The sequence below is a fragment of the Ochotona princeps genome, chromosome 24, assembly GCF_030435755.1.
Source record: "Ochotona princeps isolate mOchPri1 chromosome 24, mOchPri1.hap1, whole genome shotgun sequence".
NCBI classification, from domain to species: domain Eukaryota; kingdom Metazoa; phylum Chordata; class Mammalia; order Lagomorpha; family Ochotonidae; genus Ochotona; species Ochotona princeps.
The window spans coordinates 17,331,713-17,342,899 of record NC_080855.1 but is presented as its reverse complement, the minus strand read 5'-3'; the positions used below and the strand labels follow the sequence as shown (position 1 = coordinate 17,342,899).

The 11,187-nt window shown below is 50.8% G+C and overlaps 1 protein-coding gene across 2 annotated transcripts in view; it reads left to right on the top strand.

Annotated features, from left to right (window-relative positions):
- TMC5 (transmembrane channel like 5) overlaps window positions 1-11,187 on the top strand; it is a 65,669-nt gene continuing 54,482 nt past the window's right edge. Inside the window, exon 1 of one of the 2 annotated variants that reach the window (XM_058681234.1) lies at window positions 1-315. The gene's annotated coding sequence lies outside the window, so the exon portion shown is untranslated. Of the gene's footprint in view, window positions 316-5,966; window positions 6,116-11,187 lie in introns of those variants that run through there. The other variant, XM_058681233.1, reaches the window with a different exon arrangement.

Genomic DNA, 11,187 nt, shown 5'->3' with positions numbered 1-11,187 from the left:
CGCCCGCAGCACGCAGGCAGGCTTGGGCATCTAGAGGGCGGGGGCGTTGAGCTAGGGGTGAGGGAGGGGTGCTTGGAGGAAAAACGGACTCGGGGCACGGTACTGAATAGAGAGAGGTCCCGGGCGCCAACAGGTGTTCTAACCGAGCGCTCGTGCGGGGACTCGGCTCAACTCCAAGAAGAAAGTGATCGGTCCTCCAGGCAGGAAGTCCGGCTCGGCTCCCCCGCCAGAGCGCGCCTCCCGGGGAGCTGCTCCACTACCTTGGTCGCCAACGCCGCCCGTCCAGTAGCAACGGACACAGACGCAGACTGAGAGGTGAGGGCGGTTCGCGGGGACCCAAGACTGCCTGGGGGGAACACCTTGACTCCCTGAGTTGGAGAGGAAAGGGGAAGAAGGGGGCTACCCGGAGGGGCGTGTCCCTCCACGCAGGGCACCTGCTGCGCCGGAGCCGGGAGCGAATGGGCGGCGAAAGGCAAATGCAGGGTCGTCGTCCCTTGGGGGCCCCGCACCCCAGAATGGGCAGGCGAGGTGGGGGCCCGAGCCCAGCTGCAGTCCCTGCTGGGCTGCGTGCAGACCTACGGGTGTTAAAAAAAAGTTTCAGAGGAACGCACTCACGGAGTGCGCTGCCACCCTGCTGTCCTCCCCGGCGGCTTGTAAACCGCGCCTTGTGTCCGGCGCTTATCCTGGTACATTTTTTCATCTCCGACTTGGGGCAGAGAGCGTGGACCCAGGCTGTTCGTTCGCTGTGCTCCTCTGGGCAAGCTACTTTCTCAGGATTACAGTCTCCCGCTCACCCCAAAGGTTTAAAATCTTGACTTCCCTCCTGGGGAAATTTGCTGTTTGCACTTATTAAGCTGTTCCCCGGTGTAATATCCCGAGTTAGGGTCTTCTGCTTTACCTTAAGTTTCTTTTTTTTTTTTTAAAGATTTATTTATTTTATTGCAAAGTCAGATATACAGAGAGGAGGAGAGACAGAGAGGAAGATCTTCCATCCGATGATTCACTCCCCAAGTGAGCTGCAACGGCCGGTGCTGCACCGATCCGAAGTCAGGAACTAGGAACCTCTTCTGGGTCTCCCACGCGGGTGCAGGGTCCCAAGGCATATGGGCCGTCCTCAACTGCTTTCCCAGGCCACAAGCAGAGAGCTGGATGGGAAGTGGAGCTGCCGGGATTAGAACCGGCGCCCATATGGGATCCCAGGGCGTTGAAGGCGAGGACTTTAGCCACTAGGCCACGCCGCCGGGCCCTACCTTAAGTTTCTTAAGGAGAACCCGGCTGCGACAGGTGACGTAACTTGCCCACAGACATGAAATGCAAACCACTGGACTCGAACGTAGTCGCCGGAAGCCACAGATGGGCGGTGGGCATTGGGTCAGAGGGTGAGTCTCTGCTCGGATTCTGATGCCCCTTGTTGGAGTTCTGGCTCCCTTTCCAGCCCACTTCCTGCTCCCTGCCCTGGAACACTTTGGGAGGCAGAGGTGGTGGCTGCAGTACTAGGGCACTAGTACTTGCCACCCAGGTGGGAGGTCCAGATGGAGTGCCTGGCTCTGGGCTTCAGTCTGGCCCCGAGCTGGCTGTTTCAGGTGTCTTGAAAGAACTTTTTTATTCCCTCTCCTTCCTCCACCCCTCTATTGCTGTGCCTTTCAAATAAAACACATAAATCATTTTTAAAATACCTGCCTAGATTGGGCATGAGTATTAGTCCAGGTGCTACTGCTTCCTAGAAACCTTGTGGATAAGCAGTCACTGAGTCCCTGGATGTGAAACAGGTGAAATGATAATGCAATTTAAAAAAAATTAAAGATTTTTTTTTATTTGAAAGGCAGAGTTATATAGAGAAGGAGAGACAGATTTTCCATCCACTGGTTCACTCCCCAAATGACCCCAAGAGCCAGAGCTGGGCTGGTATGCAGGCAGGATCCAGGAGCTTCCGCCTGACCTCCTACACACGTGGAGCGACTCAAGGACCCTGACTATCCTCCACTGCCCTCCCAAGTGCATTCACAGAGAGCTGGATTGGAAGTGGAACAGCTGGGACTTGAACCGGGGCCATATGGGACGCCAGCTCCCCAGGTGGAGGTTTAGCCTGGTAGGCCACAGCACAGGCCTCCAAAACAATAATCAACTCAGCGATCACACACAGGTGCCTGCATAGTGGAGCATGCTGCTGTTTGCATAGACATCCCTGGTGCCTGGCACGCCCTTGTTGCTCGGCAAATACCTGGCCAATGAATATAAAGTACTTTTAACTTCAAAAATATTTTTTTTTGAAAGTCAGATAACAGAGAGGAGAGACAGAGAGGAAGATCTTCGTCCACTGATTCACTTCCCAAGTAGCTGCAATGGCTGGAGCTGAGCCAATCAAAAGCCAGGAGCCAGGAACTTCTTCCAGGTCTCTCATGTGGGTGCAGGGTCCCAAGGACTTGGAGCATCATCATCTGCTTTTCCAGGCACTTGAGCAGGGAGCTGGATGGGAAGTTGTTTACAAGGTGAGGGAGCAACACAACCTGCCCTCTAGGGTTCCAACCACAGGACTTGAGCAACCGACTGCTTCTCCAGGAGAGAGGAACCTTGACGTAAAATCTGGAGGGATTCTTCTGGGGGAATCCCAGGTCCAGGCAGAAGTCACTGCCATTTTTTTTTAAAGATTGACTATTTATTTTTAAAGATTTATTTATTTTTATTGGAAAGTCAGATATACAAAGAGGAAGGGAGACAGAGAGGATGATTTTCTGTCCATTGATTTGCTCCCCAAGTGGCCACAATGGCTGGAGCCAAGCTGATCTGAAGCCAGGAGCCCAGATCTTCCGGGTCTCCTATGTGGGTGCAGGGTCCCAAAGCTGTGGGCCAACCTTGACTGCTTTCCCAGGCCACAAGCAGGGAGCTGGATGGGAAGTGGGGCCATGGGGATTAGAACCAGTGCCCATATGGGATCTTGGCATGTGCAAGGCAAGGACTTTAGCCACTAGGCTATTGCGCTGGGCCTGCCATTTTCATGTAACTGCCAGATTAGCTGGAGCCCACCTGGTTACCACCAACTCCCTGAAGAGCACAGCATCACTGACCATCACAGCAAGGGCACAAGTTCCACAGACCAGCCAGGAACTTGGATGTGAGCTGATCACATGGCCCTGTTATCCCAGACCTCAGCCAAGAGGAATCTATGCTCCTGACTCCTCAGAGAAGGCAGGACTTGGCTTTTCTGTGTGTGTGGGGTGAGGAGACCCCCACTTGGGGGTTCTACAGCAGTGCTCAGTTACTCTGTTGCAACTGTTTGGCCACACTTTCTTTGCACCCCTTCTTCCAGGGATCGCCGCCTGTCCCATCATTGGAGGGTTTGGCTTCAGAGAAGGCAAATACTGCCATTCGGTGTGCCGGGGCAGTGTCTGGGGACATGAATGGTGGCATGTGATGGGACACTGTCTGGGAAGCTGGTGTCCCACATGAGCCTTGGTTGTCTAAGCCCCACCTGTTTAGTGTGGCCTCTTGGCTGGGAGGGGCTCCTAGCCTTAGAGTAGGAGCAATTTCATGGGACTCTGTTCTGCTAACTGTGGGTACCCTTTGGGCTAAGTTCTGCCCACTGGCCTGTAGAACTTGAGTTCTGGATCCAGAACACCTGCCTGCACAACCTGCTTCTGTCACTTCTTCCCTGGGTGGCCTTGGGCCAATTTCCCTGTGAGCTAGGAAAACTCTTGACAGTCCCTAACTCCCAGGCCTCCTGTGAGTTACAATAGTCAGCACCCATGGTGGCCAGGACAGTGTACTGGTCACTGTGGCTCATGGCTATGCAAGGCTGCTTCAGAAACTGTAGAAATGGAGTTTAAAGGCAAGCTTATCTTGAAATCCACACATACGTGAGATCTTCAAAAAAAATTAACCATGTCTATTATTAAAGCAATGAATATGTTGTTCTCCATGAACTACATGGAATCTGTTTATGTTAATTTAGTATTAACCTGCACAAAAGAAAGTCTCAGGAAAATACAATGCATGGATTTCAAGCTTTTTGCATCATAGTAAGCTGACCTTTGAACACGTCTTCTATGAGCATTGAAGTGCTTTCGTCCACGGTCACGGGCTCATTTCCCTGCTTGAGCCCAGAGGTAGAGCTGTCACTCCTTGTGCAGCACCTGGTCCTGTACTGCCTTCTTCACATCCATCGTCTAAATTCCTGCCTTCCTCATTCCATGCCCAAGTTCCTTCCTCAGCCCCTGCCCCCACACTGCCCGGTCTGGGACCCTCACTGCCAAAATGTCCACATTTCCCGGTGACCTTGGACATGTGTCTTTCTCGTGCTCTGCTGACTGTTGGCTGGTCACAGATAGGTGTCGTGTGTGTCACCCAGCCACTGTTGGCAGTTTACAACCCAACTACTGACAAAGCAACACAGAAACAGACACGGTTTATAGGGCAGACTCGGTCATGAGCCAGAAACGGTGTGTCTGAATTCTAGAAGGAGTGATGGCTGCCAGAGGAAGTCTTAGGGTGCTGACGGCCTAATATTCCGCAGTGGGAAGCCGGGACATGGGTCTAGTCCTGGAATTTGAAGTCACCAATGGGAGCTGCTCTCAGCGGGAGGGCATCTGGCCTCCCGGGAAACCTTAGCCCATTCTCTGAGATGTTCTAGATTGGTCTGTTCTGTTAGCCGGGAATGCTGGTAAACATTGCTACAATGCACATGCTTGCCACACAACAGTTAGCTAGGCCACAGTGGCAAACAGAGCCCAGGCCGAGAATGGGCTACATTTTACCTACAAACAGATCAGTGACTGTTTCGTCCCCGAAAGATTGGTTTATTTTTATTTGAAAGACAGATTTTATATAGAGAGAGGTTGTTCATTTGCTGGTTCTTTCCCCAAATGGCTACAATGGCCAGCACTGCACCTATCCAAAGCTGGGAACTTCTTCCCAGACTCCCACATGGGTGTAGGGTCCCAGGGATTTGAGCTATCCTCCGCTGCTTTTCCAGGCCATAAGCAGGGAGAAACTGGGACTCGAACTGGCATCCACATGGGATGCTGGCACTGCAGGTAGATGATCAGAATGCTGTGCCACCACCAAGTCCTATTTCCACCCTCCCCCATGCCTACCTCATGCTTTGTCATTTTTTGGCCTTGGCTCCAGTTGGCTCCACTCTGCAAGGGTTGGCAGGAGGGAACCCAGCATCCAGGTGAAACAGGAATCTCTTATTTCTCCTCTGATTTCAACGTGACTGTTAACGTGAATTCCTGTGAATTGCCAAAGTAGGGCATGCTCTTTTTTTCTGTTAAATGGTACTCACCCAGATTCAAATGTCATAGGAAGCAGAAGGTGTTTTGATATTCACAAAAATATAGAGATTTTTTCCAGCCTTGAAAATTTTTCCAGGCATATGTATCCTTCATTCTTCCTCTAGCATTGTGAAGTTTCCACCCCCCAGATATGACCAGGGCTTCTGGCTGGAAAAGTGAGTTAGTTGTAGGTAGGTAGACATGGTGTAAGACTGAACTAGTCTAGTTTGTCTCCAGGGCAGCCTCTGTAGCCCTCACCCACTCTCTGAACCTTAGGGTATGTTCCCATTTTCCCCATGTTGGGAGGTGAAATTGCAGCTCCAAGAGGCCTTGGAGCCAGGATGTGAATTCAAGCGGCCCAAACAGGTCCCTTGGAGTGATTTCCTGCCACCAGTCCTTTACCGGGCATTGCCTTTGGTGATCATAGCCGTAGGTGAAACCTGTGGCATTAGAGTTTCGCCCCAGGGGACGCAGGTTAGGGAACAAAGTGACAGGTATCCCTGTGGTGGGGTGGGGGAGTGTTTAGTGGAACCACGTGTTCTAGAAGAATGTGCTCAGCTGTCTTCCTGGAAGACCTCACTCTGACGTTCAAAGAAAAAAAATCTACCTAACTTCCTTATGGTGTCCAAAAGATGAAGTAGCCTTTAGACAGGACTTTGTGCTTTTGATTGTGCTTAAATGGGGAGGGAACTTGGATGTGAAGGAGGGGCCTGACTTGGGGAAGAGAGAAATGCACAGCTTGGAGCCTGAGTGAGCCCAGGCTGCTTCTCTGTAAATTTCAGGCAAGGCAGCTGCAGGTGCCGCCATGATGTTCCAGAGCCAAGACTGATGGGCATTTCTGCCAGGTGAGCCCCAGGTGGTCATGGGCACCGGGGACAGGTGCCATAAAACTGTCACTGCTTGGGTGAGCAACTCCCTGACAGTAGGGAGCACAACCCAGACAGGGGGAAGCACAGCTTGGACAGCAGGGAGCACTGTACGTGGGAGGTTGGGCTTCAGGTCCTGGGCAGAGATGAGATCTGCTGTCTGCCTGTCCTGGCTTTGGACTGTATTGTAGAGAGGAGTTTCATGGGGATCCGTGTTCTTCCGGGACCCTGGGTGTGGAATGAGGGAGGGAGTGGGAAGCCGGTTACAGAGGTGACAGGGATGCTCATGCAGGTGTTATGGGAGGATGATGGAAGCGGGGCGGCCCTGTGGTGTTTACTGCCTGTAGATGCAGACCTTTGGCATGTAAATCTTTGGTAGAGGGGAAGTGGGACGGGGGAAGTGAGCGTGTGAGTAGGGAGGGCAAGCCCAGGAGGTGCCGCACTAGAGACTCTGGCTGAATCTGGACACTGTTTGCCTTGCTTTCCTAGCCTGTGGAATGGGTACTGTGACCAAAGCTCAAAACTAATTAGAAAACTTGGTGCACCATAAACCCTTAATAAGTGGTAACTTACTCCCTCCTCGCCCTTTCTGTCCTTCTCTTCTTTTTCTGATAGTAGTGATGAGAAGAAGGATGATGTTCCACATTCAAGGCCTGCAGGCACAGACGGAGAGCTCTAAACCAATTGTTTTCTTAAGCTGTGTGACCCTGGCAAATGACTTCACCTCTCTGGGCCTTGATGTTCACCTCATTAAGGTTTCTTTTTTTTATATAAATATAAGATTTATTTATTTTTATTGGAAAGACAGATATACAGAGAGAAGGAGAGACAGAAAGGAAGATCTTCCATCCGATGGTTCACTCCCCAAGTGGCCGCAATGGCCAGAGCTGAGCCAATCCAAAGCCAGGAGCCAGGAGCTCCTCCGGGTCTCCCACGCGGGTGCAGGGTCCCAAGGCTTTGGGCCGTTCTCAACTGCTTTCCCAGCCCACAAGCAGGGAACTAGATGGGAAGTGGGGCCGCTGGGATTAGAACTGGCGCCCATATGGGATCCCAGGTATGCAAGGCGAGGACTTTAACCACTACATCATCGCGCCCGGCCCCATTAAGGTTTCTTAAAGATTCTGCTGGGAATATTGGTGTCAGGCATGCCTGTTGGCATACAATAAATGGCCTTCATGCTTATTAGTTGTTTTAAAAAGGTTTATATAGGGCCTGGCATGGTAGCATAGTGGCTAAAGACCTTGCCTTGCATGCGCTGGGATTCCAAATGGGTGCTGGTCCTATCCTGGCTGCCTCACTTCCCAACCAGCTCCCTGCTTGTGGGCTGGGAAAGCAGTAGAATATGGCCCAAAGCTTTGTGGCCCTGTACCCGTATGGGAGACCTAGGAGAAGCTCCTGGCTCTTGGCTTCAGATCAGCTCAGCTCTGGCCATTATGGCCACTTGGGGAGTGAATTATCAGATGGAATATCTTCCTCTCTGTCGCTCTTTCTCTCTGTGAATCTGACTTTCCAATAAAAAAAAAACTTTTAAAAATCAATAAACCTTTATTTATTTTTATTTGGAAAGTAGAGTTACAAAGAGAGGAGAGATAGAGAGGTCTCCCATCCACTGTTTCACTGCCCAGATGGCCTCAACGGCCAGAGTTTGGCTGATCCGAAGCCAGGAGCCAGGAGCTTCTTTTCAGTTCTCCAATGTGAGTGTGGGAGGACTTAAAACATCTGCTGTTACTTTCCTACTTTCCCAGGTCATAAGCAGGAAGCTGAATTGAGGAAGTGGGGCAGCTGGGACTTGAGCCAGTGCCCATGTGGAATGCTGACACTGCAGGTGGAGGATTAGCCTGTTAAGCCACTGTGTTGGCTGGCCTCTTTATGCCTCTTATCATTGTTCTTGTTGTTTGTGCACTGAAATGCAAGGAGCCTGGTGGAGATGGATGTGGAAAGTAGGGGGTGCAGGCATGATGTTCCAGGGCAGATCCTCCCTCGGAAGACAGGGTGTGGCTAGGAGTGCTGATGTCTGTGTAGCACTTGCAGGAGTTGCTCACTCCATCATCTTTGCTAAGATTCCCAGCATGAGGAGGCAGGAGCAACTCTGGTACGCTCAGTTGACTCCCTGACACCAAAGTTTCAGTGTTTGCTGCAATAAACCTGAGCCGTCGGAATGCCAGTCAGTAGGAAAAACCATTTCTATAAGCAGGTGACAGGCAAAGAATATACCTATGCTTTTATGGCATTACGAATGCCAGAACAAACAAGCATTGCTTTTTTTTTTTTTTTTTTTTACAAGCTTTGCTTTTAATGGCACATGCATTCGGGTGCATTAGTGAGTGTGTTGCCTCCCGGTGTGTGCATTAGCAAAAAGCTAGGAGCAAAACTGGGACTCAAACTAGGGCCTTTGATGTGGGACAGGGCATCCCACATCTTTTTTTTTTTAAAAGATTTACTTTATTTTTATCAGAAGGACAGATTTACAGAGAGAAGGAGAGACCGAGAGAAAGGTCTTCCATTTGCTGGTTGCAGCTTGCAAAAGCTGGAGCTGAGCTAAGCTGAAAGCGAGGAGCCAAGAGCTTCTTTTGGGTCTCCCACGCAGGTGCAGGATCCCAAGGCCTTGGGCCGTCCTCTACTGCTTTCCCAGGCCACAAGCAGGGAGCTGGATGGGAAGTGGGGCATCTACAATACAAACCAGTGCCCATGTGCGATCCTGGTACATGGAAGGTGAGAATTTAGCCACTGAGCCATCATGCCGGACCCCTCAGAAGCAATTCTGAGCTTGTGTTGATTGTAAGTGTTGTGCTTTATTCCTCACAGGTTCCTCTTTGCTCCTGCTATATAGTGTTTATTTTGGAGCATTTTGTGTGACCTGGTGTTTGGGAGGCTACCCCATCCACAGTAGGCCAGCTGAAACAGGTGGCAGGGGATAGGGGAAGTGACTACCACCTGCTCCTTCACTATGGACCCCAGTGCAGATCGGGGACTGCCCAGTTGTCAGGGTCGGGGTCAGGGGGCTGAGGCCATTTCTGCCCAACCCCAGCAGCTCTGAGAGCCCACATCCCTTTTGAAATTATTTGAAAGCAGAGAGATGAGAGAGAGAATGAGATCTCTCCTGACTTGTAGTCTGAATGCCTGCAACAGCTGCAGCCAGGCCAGATGGAAGCCAAGAGCCTGGGACTTAATGCAGATCTACCAGGCAGGTGGGCAGGGACCCGTGGACTTGAGCCATTGCTTGATGCCTCCCAGGGTTTGCATTAGCAACAAGTAGAAATGAAGGGCAGACCCAGTATGTGAACCCAGGCTGTCGGACAGGGCAGACCCAGTATGTGAACCCAGGCTGTCGGACAGGGCAGACCCAGTATGTGAACCCAGGCTGTCGGACAGGGCAGACCCAGTATGTGAACCCAGGCTGTTGGACAGGGCAGACCCAGTATGTGAACCCAGGCTGTTGGACAGGGCGTGATGAGGGTGTCTTGGGCAGAATTGTAACTACGGTGCCAGACAGCCAGGCATTTCCCTTCTGTCAACTTCTCGTAGTTTCCCAAAGCTCGGACAGAAGCTTCTGGATCCCGAGAAGGAAATTATCATCTCAACATTTCCCTGTAGTGGAGTTCTTCCCTTCTCCACTTTCTAGGAATTACTTTTGCATCTTAATGTAGTTCGCCGTCATGGACTGCAAGTGTATGTTCATTGCATTGTATGTTGTCTGTTAGGGAAAAAGCAGAACCCTTTTCTCCTGCCACACTCTGAAGACAGGACATTTCCGCAATGAGAGGTGTGGGGCTTCTCCCACCTTGACCCGTTCTCCCATACCAGCTTGTTACCCACGACTCCTGTCATTCTGGCACCATCTGTCTGTGGTTAGTGTTGAACCCACAGGACAGTCCCCAACTTGAGATGCCGGTCACATTTCTGGGCCCCTTGTCACAGTACAAACATGGTAACAATTGTGATTTCAAGATCTTAGCCTCCCTATGTGATTCTACAATTAGGTAGTACCTCATTCTGTAAGCAGGAGAAAATGTTCTAGGGAGTTGTGGAGGTGGTTGTATAGACAGCTGATGAGGTTCATGAGAGTGAACAGAATTGAAACTCAAATGGTTGAGTCAAAAATAGCTCAGATCAGATTTACTGAGAGAAGGAGAGACAAAGATTTTTCCGTCTCCTGGGTTCGCTCCCGATATGGCCTCAATGGCCTGAGCTGAATTGATTGGAAGCCAGGAGCCAGGAGCTTCTTTCGGGTCTCCCACGAGGGTGCAGGGTTCCAAGGCTTTGGGTCGTCCCTTACATTGGCTCTGGAGTGGTTGATTGGCCAGTTAATTAAAGGGAGCACCAATGAGCTTTGCTTTCCATCATTTGTTGAATGGAAATGCACTTACTGGTTTGTTGGAAAAGATACAGATGGACACCAGATGCAGGGATACATAGGGCGATCTCCAGGAGGGACCCCTGTAGGAGCTGCTGTCCCTTTGGAGCTGTGTGCACCCCACTCCTGGCACATGGCTCTGCTCAGCATGCAGTTCCCTGCATCTCATGGTTCTGGGGTTTTTATGAGGTTTTATTATGTGGGTGTGATCAATTATTAACTTGACCTTCAGCTCCCCTTCTCTGAGAATGAAAGCTCCTCTGCTCAGGACTTGGTTTTTCTGGTCGGCAGCGTCTGCCCTTGGGCTCTCCAGAGCACAAGATGCTCCAATCACAGAGAATTCTAAGACATTCAGAGCCCTGTGGCAGTACATGGGGTCAAAGACCAAGCATTACGTAGAGTCTGCTGGTCCTCTGATTGCCCAGGAAATGACAAAGATTTTAGAAGTTGTGTGCCAGAAGTCCAGGGTGAAGATTGTATATGTATTTACTGTAAACCACAATATTGCCTCGGTGAATGGTAACATGGCAACTGGAATGGAACATGGCTCCATGGCTTCTGTCATGTGCCCAGGGAAGGGACATTATTGCTCCAGGGTACTAGAGCCACTTCAGGGAACAGGCTGTAAGGTCTGTGTGAATTTGCTTTTCTTTCCCAGGGCTCCCTAATTGCTCAAAGTAGGATCAGAGTTCAGTTT